The sequence below is a fragment of the Lissotriton helveticus genome, chromosome 3_1 (genome assembly GCF_964261635.1).
Source record: "Lissotriton helveticus chromosome 3_1, aLisHel1.1, whole genome shotgun sequence".
Classification (NCBI taxonomy): domain Eukaryota; kingdom Metazoa; phylum Chordata; class Amphibia; order Caudata; family Salamandridae; genus Lissotriton; species Lissotriton helveticus.
In genome coordinates this window covers 1,462,489,681-1,462,503,143 of record NC_136061.1, presented here as the reverse complement: position 1 = coordinate 1,462,503,143, position 13,463 = coordinate 1,462,489,681, and positions in this window count along the sequence as shown.

Below are 13,463 nucleotides of genomic sequence, written 5' to 3'. Positions count from 1 at the left end.
CAGAACACCCCCAAACAGGCAAAAAGCAAAAATGGAAAATCTCATACTTAGAATATTTTCGGCCTTCTTTCAATTCTGTCCAAACGCGCTGTGCAGCTAGGCCATAACTCCCCTTCTCCACCATGGATTTCCTGAAAACCAAATGCAATCAACATTAGACTGTGCCAGCAGTGCTCCCAGACCCCCCGACCGAGCACCGCAAATCTAGAATACCCCTAAAGAAACCCCCAAAGCCTGCAATACTGGTAAATGCAAAACATGGCAAATTGCGCTGTTCACAAAAAACAAACAGCAATTGGTTTCAACAGAAACTGACAGCCATTGCTGTCCACTGCATGCCATCTTCTCATTATTCATTACCTGTTCTACTTTTTGTCTGCATCTTCTTCGGAAAGTGAGGGCCCACAGGGCAGCCTCTCCTGTAAATTTCAGAAGTAGGTCTGTCAACAATCAGCAAGCATGTAGTCAGTCAGTTATTTCAGTCCCACTTGAGGGGACTCGTCTACGAAGACAAAGTTTGTTTTTTCTCCATAATCCATCCATCTGCCTTGAGGGAAATGGATAGGGGGAGTCTGGAGGAGGATAGAGGAGCATGATTGACTTGTGAACTTGTGAACATCTGAATGCAGACTGCGGCACCTTCAAATCAATAGGGAAAATAAGATGAAGACAGTGCTGATGATGGACTTGTTGTGATTAGGTGATTAGAGTTTTTTGTTGTGGTAAAAGTAGCAAAACAAAGAAAGACACACAGGAATAAAAGTGAATAAGTACAGAAAAAAAGGAAATAATTTTCAGGCCTCGGTGTCAGGGAAGCAGAGCTCGTCCTCCAAGTCTAAGAATTGAGACGGGAGTAGGTCTGGTGACCGAGAAGAACTTCCGTTGGCGTCACCTAAGTCGGTGTCCTCTTCTTCCTGCGTGCATTCACGTATTTTGTAATCGGGTGGTATGAAGTGCTGATTCATCTTGATTATTGTTAACCTCTCCACATTTTTGGGCAAAAGGCGGGTCCTTTTTGAAGTAACAATGGCACCAGCAGCACTGAAAACACGTTCAGAAGACACGCTTGCGAGTGGGCAAGACAAATAATTTAGAGCCAGGTTGGTAATCAGTCGCCATACAGAGCTTTTCGTATACCAATATTCCAATGGGTTCTCATTATGAAAGACCTCTGTTGGGTCATCCAGATAGGCCTGCACCACCGACTCAAGGTTCTCCAGGGTTGATCCACTTTGCGTACCATCTGCGACCTTTTCATCAGTGGACCGAGCAAACCCTTGCTGAGATAGCCAATCCCCTTCCGACAATATTTTTGGGCGGCCTGGTGCAGGTGAGGAAGATGATGATACGGTTGCTGGTGTTGTTAACGGCTGTGAGGGAAAGTCACTCCCTTCGGCCACGGATTGAGAAGTGGAACTTGACGCCGGATGGCCTGCTGATTCAGTTGTACTTGTGCTGCCTCCTTGAAGGTTCTGCCGCTCTCTTTCGAACTGAGTGGCTGACACAGCTAGCGAATGTTTGTACTTGAAACATCTGCTTCATCAAAAGGAATGAATGCTTTGCTAGCCACTGCCTTTTTGTACCGTGGATCAAGAATAGTGGCACAAATGTAATGTTGTTCTGTATGTATCTTTTTAAGCCTTTCATTGTCAAGTAGGTGCCTTAATACCTTCTCCGTCAAATCATATGCTTCTCTCTTTTCACCATCATCTCGGAACATTGAAATCACCTCCTTCAGTTGGTGCTCTAGCATGCGCAACAATGGGATAGCTTTGCTCAAAGAACAGTCCTCCCTGCTGACTGCACGCGTGAAGAGCTCAAAAGGACGAAGCATGTCTGTCAGGCTTGCAATTAGCTTCCATTCCTCCAACTCTAGCCCCATGTCTTTATGAGTAGAACCCAGTTTAAAGACATACTCATGTATTACCTCACACTGCTCAGACAGACGCTCAAGCATGTAAAAGGTTGAGTTCCAACGTGTTGCCACCTCCTGGACTGGCAGTGTACGTTCATATTGAAGGTTCTAACAACAAAAGAACCGGGGGTCTATAACGGAGCTTCAAGTGCTCCGAGCTGCTGCAAAACTCCTACATAAGTGAGTTAGGCGCTAATAGAGCTACATAGGTCTCTATATCAGAATGTGTGCCAGGACAAACCTGTCGAAGGACCTACTGAGATTGTTGGTAAGACCCGTACAGAGATGTGTTGGATTCCCATCAAATAGGTATGTAGATCAAGTGTTCTCATTTGGTCATCCAAAAATGGGGTGGTATGTCTCTTGATCAATGAGACCCATCCATCGCCCTTACTTAATTGGGTCGCACCATCAATCGCTAAGGTACCCATGAACAAATGATAAAGATGGGATCGAGTGCAGTGCAAAAATCAAAAGATGTGTGAGTTAAAAACAAGGGGTAAAAGGATCAATAGGCGAAAAACTCTAATGTAATTTGTCTTTTCCCTCAAACAAACAAGAACAATGCAGAGGAAGCAGTCTAAACATATACCTGCATTTACAAGGCCAACATGTTTCAGCCGGTAGGGACAAGATCCCATGGCTTTCTTCAGAGCCAGAGTTCTAAGCATTAGCTACTGCATACATAAAGTGAACGTAACGACAATCTGTAAAGGATATACATAAATAGTCCAAAATCGTGTTCCTCTGTACCAAACGGTGTCTCTTACATCTGAATAGTACAGGGAGTGTACCTCACCTCTCCTGGAACCCAGCTCAGGAAAAAGAAGGCGATGAGACAACGCCGGACAGAGCGGGGCCTCCTTTTTCCATGTCATGTGGATAGTGTGAACAGCACTCTTCGGAATAGCTGCGCCAATCACCTCCAGCACATCTTGATGTAGTGCTGGAACAGCAACCCTTGCAAAATAGGACCGGCTAGGAACCTTCCATTTAGGGCATACTGTTGCCACCAATTCACGAAAACCCACCCCTTCCACGAAAGAGAAAGGGAGAAGGTCCAGCGCTAGCATTTTAGCCAGCTTTGCGTTATACAGAGGCACCGTTGGGTGGTTGCGTTCAAATGGCGCATCTGACCAAAACATGCTGCTAATGGTGGTCTGGACCGTTTTACGTGATGATGATGATGATGATGATGCAGACTTCACACCAGTTAGGCTCATTGATTTAGTTTTTTGCATTGGTGTCTGTCCCAGACTCTTAGTGTGCCTCATACATGTTGCAGGGGTAGAGGGTGTGGGCGCTACCACTGCTGTGCTGCTGCCAGCGGTACTGGGTGTACCAGAAAAAATATCTGTCGCTTCTTCACTTCCCCCCTGCACGATCAGCCTCTCGTCATCATCAGATGCAATATCAAGGGATACATTTGGATTTGTTTTGGTTTTGGCTTCCTCGATGTCACTTAGGTGCTAATACCACTGGATAGGGTGGTGTTGTTTGAGATGACCTCTCTGGCCTCCGGTACCATAGTTGGTACCAAGCTTACCCCGACTAACTGATACTTTACAAATCGAACAAACGACCATGTTTTCCGCCTTTTTGCTAACAGTAAAGAAGTCCCAAACTGGGGACTGGAGATGTCTGCTGGTGGTGGAGGTGCTACTTTGACTTTCAATGCCAGATGAAGTGGAGGATGGGCGTGGCTGAATTTGTTTCTGTTGTTCACTTACAGCACCACTACTTCATGTAATGGAGGTCGAGATGGATGTAGGTCCCTGCCGGCCCTTCTGACGAGAAAATATGGAAGCTGTAGGTTGTGTTGGTGTTGCAGTTAACTGCATTGGTGGTGGTACCAGTGCCACGCCGCCCACATCCCACTCAGCAGCCATTCGGGCTAGGGTTAAAATGTTTGTCTGCTGCATGCCCGCTGTGGCTGGAGTGACGTCTGTGATGACTGGGTCGTCATCAGACTGTTCATCAGCAGCATAAGACACCACTTCTTGTTCGTCGTCATCACCCATAAGTCAAAGCCTTGCGGGAACCTTCCGTTTAGGCTTATCTACCTTTGTCGGCTCATGGCGTGTCAGACTGCATTGCTAGGTTCCAATCACGATCAAGGTCATCAGAATGAAGGGGGCTTGAAGAAGAACTTGTAGTAGTAGTAGTAGTAGTAGTAGTAGCAGCCCTCCTTGACATTTTTCTTGCTGGGGATCTGGGAGACAATGGATCATCCTCAGCAGGAGTGGCTTCCTCGGATGATACCTTCACTTGAATATCAATTTCCTGATGTGCCCCTACTTCTGGAGGAACAAGCGTTGTAGGCAGTTGTGCTCCATGAACCTCTACTTGCGCCTCTCCTTGTGCATGTGCTTGCGCCTCTCCTTGCCCATGTACTTGCGCCTCTCCTTGCCCATGTACTTGCGCCTCTCCTTGCCCATGTACTTGCGCCTCTCCTTGCCCATGTACCTGTGCCTCTCCTTGCCCATGTACTTGCGCCTCTCCTTGCCCATGTACTTGCGCTTGTACTAGTTGCACTTGTGGTTGTCGTTGCGGCTGTGATTGTTGAACACTCGCCAGCTGAGTTACACCCGGCGTTGAATGGATGGTACTTTCTTGTGACGAGCCAACATCACTGGTCGATGGTGAGTGAGAAAGTAAAGTGGCTGCCTCAGCAGCACTCGTGGTCTTGGACCTAACTTGGCGTGGTGGCACTGACCCCAATGAGGCAAGAGTGCTGCTTCCAGCTTGGTCCGCGGCGGACACCGCTGCTGCTGCAGGCATAGTTTTTTTTCTCGTAAAAAAGGTGTCGGTGGGCACACCAGTATCCTTGGTAGGTGGTGCCACTTGCTTCTTCTGCTTCTTCTTACTGGCATTGGCACAGGCAACTTTCTTCGCTGAGGCGCTACGGCCACCTTTCTTTAGGCCCATCTTCTTCAGATGTCAGAACAGCAGGCCGCAGTTGCACGAGTTGCAGAGTTGTCTTGTCTGTGGCCACACGTGACGTCGCGTGACGTTGTGCTGCACACACCGCTGCAGGACTTCTTTCGGGCACTGGTGGTTCTCTTGTGCACCTAAAAGCAATGGAAGACAAAGGAACATCAGTTATACACCCCAAAAAGTCGAAATTCCCTCAATGATGTTTAAATTCAAGACACCCCACAGAAAGACTAGGACCATGCACCACTGACTGAGTACCCCTGGGCATAATGGTTGAAAGCAAGGCAAACTGGGTGCAGGCCTGAGCACACTGCCTGCATTCAAAATGGCCCCTTGACCCCCAGCACATGGCCAGGCCCTGCCTGTACCAGCCCTCAAAATGGCCCCCACCCACATGGCCAGTCCCCAACAACACCCCAAAAAATAAAAAAACACATACAAATCACCACAATCCTATGCCATCCATGCCCTCAATGATGTTTAAATTCAAGACACCCCACAGAAAGACTAGGCCCATGCACCACTGAGTACCCCTGAGCATAATGGTTGAAAGCAAGGGAAACTAGGTGCAGGCCTGAGCACACTGCCTGCATTCAAAATGGCCCCTTGACCCCCAGCACATGGCCAGGCCCTGCCTGTACCAGCCCTCATAATGGCCCCCACCCACATGGCCAGTCCCCAACAACACCCCAAAAAATCGAAAAACACATAAAAATCACCACAATCCCATGCCATCCATGCCCTTAATGATGTTTAAATCTAAGACACCCCACAGAAAGACTAGGCCCATGCACCACTGAGTAACCCTGGGCATAATGGATGAACGCAAGGCACATTGGATGCAGACCTATGGCACAAAGCACACTGCCTGGCTTCAAAATGGCCCCTTGACCCCCAGCACATAGGCAGGCCCTGCCTGTACCAGCTCTCAAAATGGCCCCCACCCACATGGCCAGTCCCCAACAACACCCCAAAAAATCAAAAAACACATAAAAATCATCAAAATCCCATGCCATCCATGCCCTCAATGATGTTTAAATTCAAGACACCCGACAGAAAGACTAAGCCCATGCACCACTGAGTAACCCTGGGCATAGTGGATGAAATCAAGGCACATTGGATGCAGGCCTATGGCACAAAGCACACTGCCTGGCTTTAAAATGGCCCCTTGACCCCCACCACATGGCCAGGCCCCTGCCTGTACCAGCACTCAAAATGGCCCGCACCCACATGGCCATGCCCCATCAACACCCCAAAAAGTCGAAAAACACATAAAAATCCCCACAATCCAATGCCATCCATGCCCTCAATGATGTTTACATTCAGGACACCCCACAGAAAGACTAGGCCCATGCACCACTGAGTAACCCTGGGCATAATGGATGAAAGCAAGGCACATTGGATGCAGACCTATGGCACAAAGCACACTGCCTGGCTTCAAAATGGCCCCTTGACCCCCACCATATGGCCAGGCCCTGCCTGTACCAGCCCTCAAAATGTCCCCCACCCACATGGCCATGCCCCATCAACACCCCAAAAAATCGAAAAACACACAAAAATCACCACAATCCAATGCCATCCATGCCCTCAATGATGTTTACGTTCAAGACACCCCACAAAAAGACTAGGCCCATGCACCACTGAGTAACCCTGGGCATAATGGATGAAAGCAAGGCACATTGGATGCAGGCCTATGGCACAAAGCACACTGCCTGGCTTCAAAATGGCCCCTTGACCCCCAGCACATGGCTAGGCCCTGCCTGTACCAGCCCTCAAAATGGCCCCCACCCACATGGCCAGTCCCCAACAACACCCCAATAAATCGAAAAACACATAAAAATCACCACAATCCCATGCCATCCATGCCCTCAATGATGTTTAAATTCAAGACACCCCACAGAAAGATTAGGCCCATGCACCACTGAGTAACCCTGGGCATAATGGATGAAAGCAAGGCACATTGGATGCAGGCCTATGGCACAAAGCACACTGCCTGGCATTAAAATGGCCACTTGACCTCCGTCACATGGCCAGGCCCCTGCCTGTACCAGCCTCAAAATGGCCCCCACCCACATGGCCATGCCCCATCAACACCCCAAAAAGTGGAAAAACACATAAAAATCACCACAATCCAATGCCATCCATGCCCTCAATGATGTTTACATTCAAGACACCCCACAGAAAGACTAGGCCCATGGACCACTGAGTAACCCTGGGCATAATGGATGAAAGCAAGGCACATTGGATGCAGGCCTATGGCACAAAGCACACTGCCTGGCTTTAAAATGGCCCCTTGACCCCCACCACATGGCCAGGCCCCTGCCTGTACCAGCCCTCAAAATGCCCCCCCCCCCACATGGCCAGTCCCCAACAACACCCCAAAAAATCAAAAAACACATAAAAATCACAACAATCCCATGCCATCCATGCCCTTAATGATGTTTAAATTCAAGACACCCCACAGAAAGACTAGGCCCATGCACCACTGAGTAACCCTGGGCATAATGGATGAAAGCAAGGCACATTGGATGCAGGCCTATGGCACAAAGCACACTGCCTGGCTTTAAAATGGCCCCTTGACCCCCGCCACATGGCCAGGCTCCTGCCTGTACCAGCCCTCAAAATGGCTCCCACCCACATGGCCATGCCCCATCAACACCCCAAAAAGTCAAAAAACACATACAAATCACCACAATCCAAGCCATCCATGCCCTAAATGATGTTTACATTCAAGACACCCCACAGAAAAACTTGGCCCATGCACCACTGAGTAACCCTGGGCATAATGGATGAAAGCAAGGCACATTGGATGCAGGCCTATGGCACAAAGCACACTGCCTGGCTTGAAAATGGCCCCTTGACCCGCACCACATGGCCAGGTCCTGCCTGTAGCAGCCCTCAAAATGACCCCCACCCACAGGGCCATGCCCCATCAACACCCCAATAAATCGAAAAACACATAAAAATCACCACAATCCCATGCCATCCATGCCCTCAATGATGTTTAAATTCAAGACACCCCACAGAAAGATTAGGCCCATGCACCACTGAGTAACCCTGGGCATAATGGATGAAAGCAAGGCACATTGGATGCAGGCCTATGGCACAAAGCACACTGCCTGGCATTAAAATGGCCACTTGACCCCCGTCACATGGCCAGGCCCCTGCCTGTACCAGCCTCAAAATGGCCCCCACCCACATGGCCATGCCCCATCAACACCCCAAAAAGTGGAAAAACACATAAAAATCACCACAATCCAATGCCATCCATGCCCTCAATGATGTTTACATTCAAGACACCCCACAGAAAGACTAGGCCCATGGACCACTGAGTAACCCTGGGCATAATGGATGAAAGCAAGGCACATTGGATGCAGGCCTATGGCACAAAGCACACTGCCTGACTTCAAAATGCCCCCTTGACCCCCAGCACATGGCCAGGCCCTGCCTGTACCAGCCCTCAAAATGGCCCCCACCCACATGGCCAGTCCCCAACAACACCCCAAAAACTCGAAAAACACATAAAAATCACCTCAATCCCATGCCATCCATGCCCTCAATGATGTTTAAATTCAAGACACCCCACAGAAAGACTAGGCCCATGCACCACTGAGTAACCCTGGGCATAATGGATGAAAGCAAGGCACATTGGATGCAATCCTATGGCACAAAGCACACTGCCTGGCTTTAAAATGGCCCCTTGACCCCCACCACATGGCCAGGCCCCTGCCTGTACCAGCCCTCAAAATGCCCCCCCCCCCCACATGGCCAGTCCCCAACAACACCCCAAAAAATCAAAAAACACATAAAAATCACAACAATCCCATGCCATCCATGCCCTTAATGATGTTTAAATTCAAGACACCCCACAGAAAGACTAGGCCCATGCACCACTGAGTAACCCTGGGCATAATGGATGAAAGCAAGGCACATTGGATGCAGGCCTATGGCACAAAGCACACTGCCTGGCTTTAAAATGGCCCCTTGACCCCCGCCACATGGCCAGGCTCCTGCCTGTACCAGCCCTCAAAATGGCTCCCACCCACATGGCCATGCCCCATCAACACCCCAAAAAGTCAAAAAACACATGCAAATCACCACAATCCAAGCCATCCATGCCCTAAATGATGTTTACATTCAAGACACCCCACAGAAAAACTTGGCCCATGCACCACTGAGTAACCCTGGGCATAATGGATGAAAGCAAGGCACATTGGATGCAGGCCTATGGCACAAAGCACACTGCCTGGCTTCAAAATGGCCCTCTGACCTCCACCACATGGCCAGGTCCTGCCTGTACCAGCCCTCAAAATGTCTCCCACCCACATGGCCATGTCCCATCAACACCCCAAAAAACTCGAAAAACACTCAAAAATCACCACAATCCAATGCCATCCATGCCCTCAATGATGTTTACGTTCAAGACACCCCACAGAAAGACTAGGCGCATGCACCACTGAGTAACCCGGGGCATAATAGATAAAAGCAAGGCACATTGGATGCAGGCCTATGGCACAAAGCACACTGCCTGGCTTCAAAATGGCCCCTTGACCCCCAGCACATGGCCAGGCTCTGCCTGTACCAGCCCTCAAAATGGCCCCCACCCACATGGCCAGTCCCCAACAACTCCCCAAAAAATCGAAAAACACATAAAAATCACCACAATCCCATGCCATCCATGCCCTCGATGATGTTTAAATTCAAGACACCCCACAGAAAGACTAGGCCCATGCAGCACTGAGTAACCCTGGGCATAATGGATGAAAGCAAGGCACATTGGATGCAGGCCTATGGCACAAAGCACACTACCTGGCTTCAAAATGGTCCCTTGACCCCCACCACATGGCCAGGCCCTGCCTGTACCAGCCCTCAAAATGTCCCCCACCCACATGGCCATGGCCCATCAACACCCCAAAAAATCGAAAAACACACAAAAATCACCACAATCCAATGCCATCTATGCACTCAATGATGTTTACATTCAATACACCCCACAGAAAGACTAGGCCCATGCACCACTGAGTAACCCTGGGCATAATGGATGAAAGCAAGGCACATTGGATGCAGGCCTATGGCACAAAGCACACTGCCTGGCTTCAAAATGGCCCCTTGACCCCCACCACAGGCCCAGGCCCTGCCTGTACCAGCCCTCAAAATGGCCCCACCCACATGGCCATGCCCCATCAACACCCCAAAAAATCGAAAAACACACAAAAATCACCACAATCCAATGCCATCTATGCACTCAATGATGTTTACATTCAATACACCCCACAGAAAGACTAGGCCCATGCACCACTGAGTAACCCTGGGCATAATGGATGAAAGCAAGGCACATTGGATGCAGGCCTATGGCACAAAGCACACTGCCTGGCTTCAAAATGGCCCCTTGACCCCCACCACAGGCCCAGGCCCTGCCTGTACCAGCCCTCAAAATGGCCCCACCCACATGGCCATGCCCCATCAACACCCCAAAAAATCGAAAAACACACAAAAATCACCACAATCCAATGCCATCCATGCCCTCAATGATGTTTACGTTCAAGACACCCCACAGAAAGACTAGGCCCATGCACCACTGAGTAACCCTGGGCATAATGGATGAAAGCAAGGCACATTGGATGCAGGCCTATGGCACAAAGCACACTGCCTGACTTCAAAATGCCCCCTTGACCCCCAGCACATGGCCAGGCCCTGCCTGTACCAGCCCTCAAAATGGCCCCCACCCACATGGCCAGTCCCCAACAACACCCCAAAAAATCGAAAAACACATAAAAATCACCTCAATCCCATGCCATCCATGCCCTCAATGATGTTTAAATTCAAGACACCCCACAGAAAGACTAGGCCCATGCACCACTGAGTAACCCTGGGCATAATGGATGAAAGCAAGGCACATTGGATGCATTACTAGCGCTGGACGCCATTCACTCAATTTTTAACCACTCTCATCCCACCCTGCTGACTCCTCCCACCTCCCTCGTCACTCGCCTATTTAGGCTCCGCCCCTTTTCACTCCTGTGCAGTTGAGCAGCCCTGTGGCAGAGGGCTTGCGCGCGCTGGGCGCTGTGACCTCGTTTTAAATACCTTTTTCTCTGCTGATTGAGAGCAGCTCCCTTGTTCCGCGGATTACTAGCGCTGGATGTCATTCACTCAATTTTTAACCACTCCCATCCCACCCTGCTGACTCCTCCCACCTCCCTCATCACTTGCCTATTTAGGCTCCGCCCCTTTTCACTCCTGTGCAGTCGAGCAGCCCTGTGGCAGAGGGCTTGCGCGCGCTGGGCGATGTGACCTCGTTTTAAATACCTTTTTCTCTGCTGATTGAGAGCAGCTCCCTTGTCCCGCGGATTACTAGCGCGGACGCCATTCACTCAATTTTTAACCACTCCCATCCCACCCTGCTGACTCCTCCCACCTCCCTCGTCACTCGCCTATTTAGGCTCCGCCCCTTTTCACTCCTGTGCAGTCGAGCAGCCCTGTGGCAGAGGGCTTGCGCGCGCTGGGCGCTGTGACCTCGTTTTAAATACCTTTTTCTCTGCTGATTGAGAGCAGCTCCCTTGTCCCGCGGATTACTAGCGCTGGACGCCATTCACTCAATTTTTAACCACTCCCATCCCACCCTGCTGACTCCTCCCACCTCCCTCGTCACTCGCCTATTTAGGCTCCGCCCCTTTTCACTCCTGTGCAGTCGAGCAGCCCTGTGGCAGAGGGCTTGCGCGCGCTGGGCGCTGTGACCTCGTTTTAAATACCTTTTTCTCTGCTGATTGAGAGCAGCTCCCTTGTCCCGCGGATTACTAGCGCTGGACGCCATTCACTCAATTTTTAACCACTCCCATCCCACCCTGCTGACTCCTCCCACCTCCCTCGTCACTCGCCTATTTAGGCTCCGCCCCTTTTCACTCCTGTGCAGTCGAGCAGCCCTGTGGCAGAGGGCTTGCGCGCGCTGGGCGCTGTGACCTCGTTTTAAATACCTTTTTCTCTGCTGATTGAGAGCAGCTCCCTTGTCCCGCGGATTACTAGCGCTGGACGCCATTCACTCAATTTTTAACCACTCCCATCCCACCCTGCTGACTCCTCCCACCTCCCTCGTCACTCGCCTATTTAAACGTCCCTCATGCGTCAGCGCAGCGGACGAGCGCAGCGGGCGTGCCGTAGACGCGCCGGAGTCGCGCCAGAGTTAAGCCCGTCTGCGCCCGTCTGCGCCCGTCCACGGCCGGACGGGCCCAGGGGCCAGGGACGCTGCCTCTGCCATTTCTTATCCCCGCTCCACTCTAATGAGACTACAAACCTTTGCTTGCCCTCTACCTTCCGAGACCTGGACCAGGATCTCCTCACTGGGGATCCCAGGTCACTCTTCCCCTTTGCTGGGGCCGTCATCATCCCCCACCCTTCCTGTCCCTGCCGAGTCGCAGCTCCGGGTATTATACCTCAACACTCGCTCCATGGTCAGGCACCAAGCCGATATTTTCTATCTTCTCATGACAGAGAAGCCAGATGTCCTTTTACTATCTGAGACCTGGCTTACTGACGACTCCCTCCCCGACATCCTTGCTGCACTACCTCCTGACTATTTTCTGCTGAACACCAACCGCCCTGGAGGCCGCCCCGGTGGAGGGGTGGCAGCGGTAATTTGGAAGAATCTTAAGATCATTGCCTCTGCCAATATGACCCTCCCCGATGTGGATAATCTGGTCCTCCGTCTTGGGACTGAGGTAGGCGCAGTCACCCTTATGGTACTCTACCGTCCCCCCTACCCCATGCCTTCCTTCCCTTCCTCTTTTACTGAACAGTTAACCAACCTTGCTACCTCTTCCCCCCGTACTATCATTATCGGGGATTTCAACTACTGATTCCAGAATGAGGATGCCGGTCCCAATGCCATCGAACTGTTCGAGGCCCTTTCGAGCTTGGATTTCACACAACTAGTCAGGTCTGCCACTCATAGCGGTGGCCATATCCTTGACCACATTTGGGTTCATGGGGTCAAGTCCTCCTGCCCACTTATAACACCTTGTGTGTGGTCCGATCATTCCTTAATTGACACCACCTTTTCGGCCGTTGGCCAGATCAGGACCCCACTGCAGGAGGGCGGCACTGCACGTAAGTGGAGAGTCGCCGACTCCTCCAAACTCTTACCTCATCTTTCTCTTACCCGTCCCCTGTTCCCCACAGACTCAAGTACTGACGAGCTTCAAGGACAAGTTTTTGACTGGCTCACTATAGCCAGCGATACTTTCGCACCTTTAACCAAGTTTCCCCGATCCCGACACTGTCATTCCCATAAATGGTTCACTCCTCACCTTAAGACTTTGCAGCTAGAACTCCGCCGACTCGAGCGCAGGTGGAGGAGAGACTACGGCCCATCTAGCAGAAGTGCATATGTGGCTGCGCGGACCGAGTACAAAACAGCCATTTCCGCCGCCAAAAAAGCTTATGCCTCAGATAAAATTTTATCTGCCCCCTGCAAGTCTAAGGAGATTTTTAAAATCCTTAATGAATTTACCTCCGATCCTAGGACACTTCCGACTCAGGCCTCCACACAAGAATCATGTAACGCGCTGAGCACTTTCTTTGTCCAAAAAATTGCCTCAATCAAAGATACCATTCC